This window comes from Rhinolophus sinicus, linkage group LG04, assembly GCF_036562045.2.
Source record: "Rhinolophus sinicus isolate RSC01 linkage group LG04, ASM3656204v1, whole genome shotgun sequence".
NCBI classification, from domain to species: domain Eukaryota; kingdom Metazoa; phylum Chordata; class Mammalia; order Chiroptera; family Rhinolophidae; genus Rhinolophus; species Rhinolophus sinicus.
This window is the reverse complement of record NC_133754.1, coordinates 26,715,189-26,727,805: the sequence shown is the minus strand read 5'-3', so window position 1 is coordinate 26,727,805 and position 12,617 is coordinate 26,715,189. Positions and strand designations below refer to the sequence as shown.

General features: G+C 39.4%; 1 protein-coding gene across 16 annotated transcripts in view; it reads right to left on the bottom strand.

Moving 5' to 3' along the window:
• LMO7 (LIM domain 7) overlaps window positions 1–12,617 on the bottom strand; it is a 188,922-nt gene that overhangs the window by 96,242 nt on the left and 80,063 nt on the right. The gene's annotated exons all lie outside the window — the stretch shown is intronic.

Genomic DNA, 12,617 nt, shown 5'->3' with positions numbered 1-12,617 from the left:
GGAACTGCCTCCAGAAAATGAAAATCTAGGTTGTCCTCATATCTGATTTCAAAACCAAAATCACCCATTCACAAACCAGTGCTTTTCGACCATGTGAACTGTGACCCAGTCACTGCCTACAATATATTCTATTTTACAGTCAGGTACATTTCAGAGACACACATTTGGTGAGCAGAATTAGCTTGAACTTCCACCTTTACTCGTCTTAAAGAAAACCCTTTCCGGGGTTGAGCTTGTGATGATCCCACGTGGTCTCTTGATCTTCACTGTGTTAGGGTTTTTCAGGCAAGAGAATGGCCTCCTCACATGCCAACACACGTCTGTCCACTTACATACACTGGCAACACCCCATCTGCGGTGGGAGCCTCAGCATCTCCCTGAAACCTCATCTCCTTCCCTAATAGCTGGTTGTGAGGGACCAGAAGGCAACCCACCACTTGGAGAAAGAAATTACTCTTTTCCCACGTTGACAGGCTCATCCCTACGGGAAGAAAAGGCAGAATGGTACAGCCAAGTAGGAGGGAATGATAAAGAGAGAAAGACGAAGAGGCTAAATTCAACAGCTTGAATTCTTCAGGGCCAGATTTAGGGAAAGGGCAAACAAAAGTATGGTGATAGAAAAAGAAACACTGATTGCTAGGAAACTCAAGTACGTTAAAAAAAAAGTTTTGTTGAGGTGGGAGGTTATTCTAGCGTACTACCAGGAAAAGGCGGCGTGAATTACCTGGCTGAAAGCTGAAATCCATGATTCATTTTAAATAAGAGGACAAAGATGAAAGGAACTTACAAGTCAAAAGTTGAACAGCTCAGTTTAACCTGTGTTTAACCTGACTTTACGTGGAAAAAAGGGAAATAATGTATTGGCAAATTCCAGGGGGAACAAAAGTGATCATTTTGTTGGCAAGCTCATATAATTTCTAAAAACTACATTATCTGTAATTACCAAATGATGCAAATGAATAGTTCTAACAGTAGCCTTGGACAAGTAGACAAGAGTAAAGGGTTTGATATACCAGTGCCCCAAATCCTACAAGATGTACATCTCATATCCAAAAAGGGAAAATAATCCATAAGAAATTCTTCCTACAAATTCAATTTGGTTCTGAATGTTTCAAATGTTACAAAACATTAAAACAAAGTTAAACTAAAAGTAAACCCATTGAACTGACAGCCAAAATAATTCTTCACATATTTTATGAAAACCTAATAGCCTTCATTCAGTTGACAAATATATACAGATTGATAAGGATAGATAAATAAAATCACACATGCCTCAAAACCCACCCATAGTATTCAGAAAGAACCACTTATAGTGAAGTGACTACACTTCACTAGGGACAAAGAAAAAAATACGATATGGATAAATTCTATGCATAAAGAAAGCTTTATATTAAAAAGCTGAATCTTTTCAACAGTTTGATGATGCTCAAGTTTAAAACAAACTTCATAAAGACACACTTGACCTATGCAGCAGGAACAAGTGGTACTAAGATCAGAGTTGTAACCTAAATCATGCTTACTGGACTGGAGCCCATTGGTATAATAATCTATTATGCGATTTCAAAGCACATAGGCAAAGAATTGCCTAAAGGGAGATACAAAATTATAAAATTGTCATGTTTGGTGAAACATCATCAAGAAGCCACACCCAGCTCAACATATTAAAAGGGAAGCATTTAGTTCTGTTAATGGAATCATTTTCACTTGAAACTACCAGCAAAGATAAACAAAAGTAAAAACAAAAGACAACCCTGAAACAAATCTTATCTCATTGGACAGGTAGCCAGGACTGCAAGTTAGCTCTACCACTAATCAACTGTGTGGCTTTGGAAACATTAGTTAACCTTTCTGGCCCCATTTTCCTCATCTGTGATTAGTTTGTGGATCTGTAACCCATTACCAAGGGCACATACCTCTCTCTTCATGGTCAGGGAAGCCTAGCCTTTCCTAGCCCAGCCCTTCGCCCAAATATTTCATAGCCCAACTTACATAAAACACTTTATGTCAAAAGCCTGCTGTAAACATCTGCAATTCATACACCTGGAGGACCAAGAGTAGCTTCTCAAAAATAAACCCCAAAGATGATCCCTGGAGATCTGCAATAGTTCCTTTCAGGCTTAAGTTGTTCCATGACTACGAATAAAAACAGACCTATAGAAACACAAAAATTCTCTCCAACCCCCTCTCCGCCCCTTGTCCTTGAATCAATTATGAGGGTAGTCATAAGAGGTGGGGGTGGAGGGGAAAAGGATAAATTAGAGAGAGATTAATGAGTCACGAACAACAGCACTTGCTAACAATGGAGGCAAGATGAGGAAGCCACAAAAACTTACAAACATTTCCAGATTTACATTAGCCCATTGTAGTACCGCTACTGGTCATCTACTGCTGCGTAGCAAATCATCCCAGAACTTAGCAGCTTAACACAACAGACACTTATGATTTCATAGAGCTTCTGAAGGTCAGGAATTTAGGAGTGGCCTAAATGGGATGGTTCTGGCTTGGGGGTCTCTCAGGTTGCTGAAGAAATGTCAGGTGGGGCTGCAGTCAGCTGAAGGTTCTCCAGGGATCTGAAGGAGCAGCTTCTAAGATGACTCACTCAGATGGCTGTTAAACCAGGGCTGGTGATTGGTAGAAAGCTTCAGTTCTTTACAAAATGGACATCTCCATAGGGCTGCTTGACAGGGAGGATGATCCAAGAGAAAGCAAGATGGAAGCTGCACTGTTCGATGACCTAGCTTTTCAAGTCACACCATCATTTCCTCAGTATCCTGTTGGTTGCATAGGTTAGCCCTATTCAGTCTAAGGAGGACTACACAAGAACATAAATAGCAGGAGGTAAGAATTATCGGGGACCATCTTGGGGACTGGAGACCACAGTTCATTATTCTGGCCCCAATGATTCATGTCCTTCCCACATGTAAAATACACTAACCCTTCCCAAGACATGGAAAACTCACATTCCTTTAAAAGGTGAGCTCCCAGTCTGGAATCTCACCATCTAAAGCAGATCCAGGTGTGCATGAGGTGCCTCAGGTAAGTTCCTTAAGTATAGCCCTAGAGCACAGTTCCTCTCAACTTGAAAGCCAGTGAACTAAAAAGACTAGTTACCTGCCCTCACCACACCCAACATACAATAGTGGGACAGGTGAAGGGTGGCCATTAGAGACACTCCAGTTCAAAGTGTGGAGAAATGAACACCACACAGGAGTCACTGGTCTGCAAATTCTGAATCCTGCAAGGCATACATTGGCAGGCCATTTACTAGGATTCCAGGCCAGGGAATACTTCTTTATGGTTTTTTGCTTCACCCTCCGGACCCTTGGTTCACCTTAAAAATCATTTTTCCATTTCCTTTAAAAGTAGCCTACATTTGCAGCAGTGTTATCTTTTCCCCATCTGTTTCTTCCTCATAGAAGTTTGGAGAACTAAAGGTCTCTTCATTTAGTAATCCTCTGTCCCTTTCAGGCTAAGTTTACAATGTTTCTGCAAATACAATTTTCTCAAAAATACGCCAAGTCTTCTTTGAACCTTATGGACTTCATTCCATCAGACACATACACAGAAAAGCCACCCCCACAAATCCCTTCAAAAGAAGCCATTCTCTATCTTGGTCTTCAGAGATGACTGAGGGGCGTCACCCTTAAGCTTCTTGGAAGCCCAAATGATTGACTAGACAAATCTCCAAGGCACCACTTTGGATCTTTCTAAGATCTCAAAAGAATTCTACCACCACACCCTCAGCTTCATCTTTAAACCTTGTTTTCCTGCCATTGCTCTGAATTTGATCTTTGCCTGAAGGCCATTCCTCAGTTCTAGCATCATTTACTGACCAAGGATTCTGATAATTTTCAAAACAATTCTTGTGCCTCTCATGTTTATCATTGTATCCTTCACTCTCGCACGTTTTACTGTAATCAGCAAGAGGAAGCCAGGCAGCACTTCCCTTGGAAATCTTTTCAGATCACCTAGTTTATTAAGTACAATTTATAGGTAACAAAGGGATAGATATCATGTGAGAATTGTTGGGACCACTGTAGAGGTTGGCTACAATGCTTACATAATAAAGAATACAGATTAATCATTCATTTGGAGTAGAAAAATAAACTGTTTGAGAGACACTGAGTTTCAGATATCCACATCAAGATGTCCAGCTAATGGCAAATTGGGTATAGAGCCCAGTAATAGGATCTGATCTTAAAATGGTTTGGGAAATCAAGCACATGTTGGCAGTAGTTGAAATTAAGGATGTGGATGAGCCATCTTAGGAAAAGCAAAGATAGTGAAAGATTCACAATCAGACACCAATATTTAAGAGGCAGTTATTAAAAAAAAGGGGAGGGGGGAGACAAGAAAGAAAAAACAAAAATTTAGCAACCAGAGAAATCAGAGGAAAAGCAGAAGGGAATAGCATTATGGAAAACAAGGGAAGAGAGAGTCTCAAGATGGGAGAGTGTGATGCTGCAAAGAGCTCCAACATGGCAAAGATGAAAACTGCCAAAAGAATCTAACAATCTAATGGAGAAATCTTAGTTTTTTTTACTCCAGGGGGCTAAAGAGTAAATAAGTGACACTGAAGACTAGCCATTTACTATAAGGCAAGGATCACCCCAAATCCAAAAGCTTTCCTTCTCAATGCTACCCTAATAGTCTTGTTTCCTACTCAAGTTTTCCTTCACTTTCCCCAAAGCAACCATCTCCCAACCCTCTGATGTTAGGATGCTCCGTTTCTGGCAGGAAGCGAGGTGGGGAGAGCAGTTCTCACTCTTGTTCTCCTGGCCCCAAATGTAGGACCATGTTCCAATTCCTCCCAGCATTTTCCAGTTTTAAACATGAACACAATTATGCATTTCTATGGAGTCTTAACTTTTCTCTATCTCTATTATAAATCCCGAAAAGAGAGTTATGATAAGGAGAACATGAGGCCAAAACGAATATTCTAACACTAGACTCAGAGGTAACATAGGTCTTTGGTAACACTTGCCCTATCAAAGCCTTTCATCCCATTTTCCTTCCAAAAGCATTTATGCAGTAACATATTCCCATGTCACCCATGCAGGTTTCCTTGCTGTTTTATCAGGAATGGAAGTAGTTAGGGAGAGTGTCAGGGCCCCAGAGTTGAATTAATCATATAAGACCTTATCAAGCAATATAAAGGCTCTCTCGTTTTTGTTTTTGTTTTTTTACTGTTTTCTTCCTCATCCTATACCCCACTACTCTTTATTAAAAGATGTCTGCTCCCTAAGTGTATACCCTGTAGAATCAAAAAGAGATGTTCAAACAAGTACATGCCGCCCAAGCATACTTGTTTTATTGCTCTAAGCTTTACTGTACTTCATGGATGTTGCAGTCTTTACAAATTAAAGGCAAGACCCTCCACCAGCAAAAAGATCACGACTCACTTTCTTTTGATACTCGCTTTATTGAGGGGGTCTGGAACCAAACCCATGATATCTCTGAGGTCTGCCCGTACACGCATATTGATTACACTATTCACAACAGTCAAAAGGTGGAAACAACTAAGATGTCCATTAACAGATAAATGGATAAACAAGCTGTGATATATCCATACAATGAAATACTATTCAGCCATAAAAAGGAATGTAGTGATGATACATGCTATGGCATGGATGAACCTCTAAAACATTATAATAAATAAAAGGTCACACACTCCGTTTATATGAGACATCCAGGATACATAAATCCATAAAGACAGCATGCAGATTGGTGGTTGCCAAGGTTGGGGGTGAAGGATAAAATGGGGAGAAACCACTTAATAGAGAAGAGGTTTTACTTGGGAGTGATAGAAATGTTTGGAGGTTAAACATTGTGAATGTATTAAATGCCACTGAATTGTTCACCTTAAAATGGCTAATGTTATGTTATGTAAATTTCACCCCCATAAGTTATTTTTTAAACGGTGCCTTCTCTATTGCGCTTAAAAAAGTAAATGTCCTTTAAAGTGTCAATTTATTTGTGTAGTCTAATTTACATAAATAGCATTATGCTCTATTTTTTTCTCTTCCATATTGAATAATTTTGTTACACAAAAGACTAACTCCTCATCAAAGTGTATGCTTTGTAAAGTATCCTACCTGATAAAATTTCAAGTGTGATGACTTCCAACGTGTAGCAGGAATACTTTGTATCAAGAAACCTTACTATGACAACAAATGGGGAGCTGTCTACTCATAAGATCCAACCAGTTAGACCCACTTATGCAAATATTTCCTGAGTGTAGAGGTCAAGAGCTGTCATAAAAATGGGGTCTTTAAGATCAAAATCCTAACTAATTCTGAAAAGCGGTGAAGCCATGATCAGGGCTGTGACCTGATGGCCATGCAGGTGACACCTGAAGCTCCCAGAACGACATCACCTGGATGTGATCTCCATCCAAGACCCAAATGCTCGTCCTGTGCTCACTTTGGCCTGTTATTCCCACTGTGGGTCTATGTTCTATGCCTACCCTAAGAAAGATGTTTCAATTCAAAAAGAGAGCGCATTATCGACTTCCTCTGAACCTGAGCACGCGATGGTTCAGATCAGTTTACCCAAGAGAGCTGGTGACCTCATTCTCATCCCGTTTATGATAGGGCACCAAAGCCCCTACCTCCTCTCCCTTTGGAACTGACAGTGCCAAAAAGTTAGCAAGTATATGCCAGCAATCAAGGGGTTGTCACCACTGTTTCAGGACAAGAAACTGAACTAAGTCCATGTTTGAGAATAACTGTCCCCAGTCAGCCACATCTGCATCACTTGAGGGAGCACACGGAGTCTCCACGAAAGCGAGGTTGCTGCAGAGTCCGACTGGGGAACAGCTGCACTAGCCTCTTGCTGCTCCATGTGTGGTCCTCGCACCAGCAGCCGGGACATCACCTGGGCGCTGTGAGAGGTGCAGACTCTCAGGCCCCACCCAGACATGCGGGGTCAGAATCTACCTTCTAAGAAGGTCCTCCAGGGGATTTGAGTCTTTGTAGACATAAGTTTTCTGACAAAGAACAATACAAGAAAAATATTTCCAAATATGACTGAGAGCAGTGTTTCTCCTTAGTATGAACACGAATCCCCTAGGGATTACAGAGCTCACCATTAGGCCATCACCAAGAGTACTTGAATTCCATTCTGATGATACACTAATTGTGAGCACACTACTTGTGACCACTCAAATTATCTTAAAGCAACTCCCAAGCAGCCGAGTAATGACAATATACCCAAATTTGCATTGTAATTATACAGTTTCCATGAAGAAAGCAGTTAAGTCACAATTTTGGTCGGTTGACAACTTGTTTTATTATTTTGGAAAATTCATCCTCTATTTTAGGACTTAGCTAATAAATGTAAACTGCGAAGAAACACCTACATTTTATGACTATCATATATAGGTAAACACTCCGAGATCCAAATTCAATAGTTATTTGTGATAAAAATAAGCAGCTAATTTGTTTCCTGTTTGTTTGTTTTTTAAGTTTTATTTGGGTCCTTATTTCTCTACAAAGAAAAAGCCTCAGTCATTTGCTGGCTAACAGCAAAGGGACTGAGGACAAGGAGAGCATTTGTCAAGTTTTGTCACATGTGAGAATAGGAACAGGAACCAGCTAGGAATTGCCAAGTGACACTGAGGGCCCAGGAGACTATACATGATAATTATGCCAGAAGCTTGGTGATTTGATTCGTCTCCAACACTGTTGGCAGAGCAGGAACAAACACCAGACCAAGAGGCAGAACTGTGAGATGGCAAGTTAGGGTAGCAGCAGGTCATGGAATGAGGGCGGAGTGCTCTAGTAGAAGGATAGTTACTGAAATGCTTTGCTAGCTCGGGTCACAACTACACAGAAGCAGTAACAGGCTTCGTCAGACTGCAGCATAAAACTGTGTACAGTCTTGCATATTATACAAAATAAACTTAACACCAAAAATGAATTCTAAAACTTACCTGCTCTTTAAAAAAAAAAATGCTGAAATAAATGCTTAAGAAGTTCTGTCTGATAATAGATTGATGGTTGCCAGAGGTGGAGGGTCGGGGATGGGGGTGGGGGTGGGGGGTGACACAAAATGGTAGAGTAAAAGAAAAAAAAGTTCTGTCCTCAAATTATTCATGTTCTATGCTCCAAACAGATAAGTAATTGCTTAAAGAAATGTGTCATAATGACACCAACAGGCACATGTTATGAAGCAATAAAGCCTGTTTAATGAACTCCATAGCAAACTTGAGCGCTCCCTGAGAACTGGAGTTCCTTCGGTGCAGCTGTTCCCACTCGCCCTCTTCCATAGAATCACTCTTATAGGTTATGTGTCTCAATCACCAGATCTTGTTAAGGCTTTTCCAGGCCCAGGGACTTCCTGCTTCATGAAGCTAGCTCACTTTTTAGTCTTCTCTATGTCACAAATTCCAAAGATTCCCTCACTATAATTGTAAAATGTTATTCCAAAGTCTATGAGATTATGGAGGATCCGAAGTCCCATGACAGCCCATCTACAAGCCAGACACCCAGGAGAGCTGACGGTGTAGTTCTAGTCTACATCCAGAGGCCTGAGAACCAGGAGAGTCAAGGGAATGATGTAAGTTTCAGTTCAAAAGGCAGCAGGCTGGAGACCAAGGAGAGGCTGACGTTTTAGTTCAAGTATGAAGGCAGGAAGACCAATGTCCCAACTCATTCACTAAAGCAGGACTCGTTTCCTCTTTCTCACAGGAGGGTCAGCATTTTTGTTGTAGCCAGGCCTGCAACTGATTAGATAAGGCCCACCCATATAAGGGAGGGAAATCTGCTTTACTCAGTCTACCAATTCAAATGTTAATGTCTTCCAAACACACCCTCACAGACACACCAAGAGTAATGTTCCACAAAATATCTGGACATCCATGGCCCAGTCAAGTTGATACACAAAATTAACTATCACAACTACTGAAACTGTTCTTTAACCTGGCTTTCCTGCTTCTCTTCTCGATTTCCTTCATTCTATCCTTCACACACCAACCGGTGATATTTTTTTCAGTTTATTTTTAGATATAATTTATACACCATACAATTCAGCCATTTAAAGTGTACGACTCAATGATTTTTAATATAGTCACAAACATGTGCATCCTTCACCACAGGCAAGCAGTGATCTCTACCAACAAACTAAATTGCTCTCAGAAGCCCCCAGTGGCTTCTCACCACATTTTAGAGTAAAATGAGATCTACTCACCAAAGTCCAGGAAGCCTTTGAAAACGCTGCTGGCCTACCTCATTTTCTCATTCAGTTGCAGACCCACAGTCGTCCTTGCTGGCCCAGCCTGATCCTGCCTTGACCCCCTTTTCCTTCTAACTGGAAAACTCCCACCCATCCCCGTACTTTCCCACTCCCTTGCTTCATTCACAACCCTGATCAAATGTCAACTCTAGAAATCAGATGTCCCTGAGCACCTTCTCGGAAATACTTCTCATACATGCGCTTAATCATTCCCTACCCATTTGCTTTATTTTTGCAGTGTAATTATTGGTAACTGATAAGGGATATTATATTCTTCATGATACAATAATTATTGGCACCTGATGGGTCATTATTGATTTACTGACTGTGCTCCATTAGGGAGGAACTTTCTCTGCCTTGTTTGTGGGTGTGTCCGAAGTTCCTAGAACAGTGCCTGGCACATAATAGGTGTAAATAAATAAATAAATAAATAAACAAGTAAAAAATAAATATTTTTAGGAAGGGAGAGACAGTCCCAGGCCTAAAACCCTCAAGTGACCAGTGACCTCATACCAGTCTTATACCTGGGTTTTATTTCGTATTAATCTCATTTGCTCTTCCTTTTTCAATTTCTACATAACAAAAAGGTGCCTGAAGAGACATATGCCAAGTGTTTTTGTATCTGAATAAAATGGTTATGGGTGATACAATCCTACTCTGAATCATTTTTTATTTTTTTTAACTTCACACATTATAGTGTTGCTTGAAGAATTCTAAGTCATTAATGTTTAAAAAATGATTACCCTCGAGGCTGAATGCTGGTATATAAACGTTCATCTTAGATTGAAAAACAAGTTTTGGAACTCTAGGGAAGTGCTCCTAAACTTGTGCCAACGCCATGACTAAGAGATTAGGGCTAGAAATAAAACAGGAGTTTCCTGATTTACAGTGCTGCCTCATTATGAAGGTACTGGGAGCAACTTCAAAGTGACACTAAGTTTTTAAGTTTTCACTCTTGGTGATACTTATCTTTAATTGAGAGTTGGAGAGAGAGAGAGACTTTTGAAAAAAAATCACCTAAAAATACTTTATAAATAACTCAACCATTATTGACTTATTTATATGTCATTTATGTGGAGGTGTTAAGGTATTTGGATATTTAAAATCTAATATTTGTTACCTTGAAGACAGACTATGCACAATCCGCATTCAGCCTATTTTCTCAGACTTGATTATTGAATAACCCCAAACTATTTAAAAATACAGATGATGATACACAGATATTCCAGTAAAATATACATTAGAAAAAATTTTTAATTAAAATACAACCATGGAAAATATCATTTTCAATGCATACAGTGGTCTTATTTTTAGTAAATGCCTAACTTTTATGCTATGATTTTTTATACAAGTGTAAATAATACATTACTAATGGTAATACTATACTAGTACTCCCTTATATCTGTATTAAGAAGAAAAAGTAATATAGCATGTTTTTGTCATTTTTTTTTTTTTTAAAGAAAATAATGACATTGACAAACTAGTAAAATAAGAATAGTTTAAATTTCAGTGTTTGAGGCATAATTACACAACTTGTAACAGTGGTTCGCCCTCCCTTTGAAATAAAAACATTTCTTTAGCATAGTTTTAATAACAAGACCACAATTGAGTTTTACTCAAGTTTATTGATATCGTTTAACCATCACTGGCTCCATTAGGAAATAGAATATATAAAATTTTTCCAATCCAGTGACAGGTGAGAAATGAACAAAAATTAAAGAGCATGGTAATTTATAGTAACATCTAGCTTTCATTATTTATCAATTGTGAGGAAATCAAGAACATGAAAACTAAGTAAGAGTTAAGGCAGACTAGTGTTTTTGGAGAGGACCTCAGTGTTATTCCCCATCCATTTGGAAATGGGGACCGCGGCAACCAGAATCAGCTCTGTATGAATGCTTCTCTTATTGGCTAAGCAATCAAACAGGCAAAATGAGTGGATTAAAAAGAATTTGCTTGGTGAAAGCCTCTCCCAAATTGGCTAGGTGGAAGATCTCCTCAACCAAATCTACAAAATCAGTAATAAAATTCAAGAACAGAAAATAAACACTATTGATCTTATCATTAAATGGTTATTTTAAACTAGCTCTACATTACAATCTTCCCACTTGTTATCAGTGTTTTGTATACATCAATATCCAAATACAGTCACAAAAGTATATTGCTTTTTAGTAACTAGGCACATATTCCCTCTGAAACACACACTGGGTTTGACCCAGCACAGAGCAACCGTCAGTCACCACTCTTCAAGCAAGGCATATATTGGCTTCTCGTCCAATTTTATATTCCACTCTATTATTCCTTGAGTATTTTCTCTTCAACCATACACAATTTATTCCTGCCTCCTACCCAGAAAAGTGCCACCCTTGAATGAAAATAGTAATTATATTCACACTTGCATTACTTCAACTTGGATGGGAAAGGAAACAGAAATGGGCTTTTTTCCCTGAAAACACTTGCAGTCTCACTTTTTTTATTTGTTTTTATTTGCAGAAAGAACTCACAAGCTCAGTGTCCCACAAACCTCCCTTCTCCCAATACCTTTGGTTCTTCTACCCCTGGGAAAAAGAATGGGATAAACATAGTCACTGCCTGAGAGTGGTTTTTAGAAAAGCACATAAAACCTGGAAAAGAATATTTAAATTCTACAGCCGATTCCTCAGGCGAATTCTCTACTGCTGCTGGAAGGGAACAAGTAAATGTCTCAACAGTGATCTTCACACAGCCTGGGTTGCACTACTTTCCTGACACCGAAGTGTATAAGAGAGTGAAGATGAAAGAATCAGAAATAATTTTACACAGCTCTAAGAACACTAACCACTAATAACCTTGTGAGGAATGGCAGTAAGACTGGACCCTGGACCCATAAACTTGCCTTGTTTCTTGAAGTAGCCATGATGAAGGCAAAGGAAACTGACCCATCCAAAAGAGCTTAAGCTGGCTGGTATCTGCATTTCCTGCATTCTACCACATTCTACAGTGTTCCTGAATAAGACAACCTTCCCAACCCATACAGTCACATCTTACACATTCCATTCTTGAATATAATCTGAAAGAGTAACACTTTAGGGCAAAGATGTTCAAATTCAGCCCATATTTTTGATGCAAGTGTGGATATACTGAGGATTTTTCTACTGAGCCCACTGATAGACACAAATATGCACACAAATGAATAGTTCATACCAAGTTTTCTGGAATACCATTCATTGCTTTTCAAAGGGAAATTGCAATTGAAATGACAATCAGATCTATACGCAGTTGGCACACTAACCCAAGTAAAGGGGTAGTGCTTACTTTCTTGATTCTTTAGCTCAATGGTTCTCCACCAGGGATGGTTTTATCCCATAGGGATCATTGGCACCAACCAGTGCCAAATGTCAGAA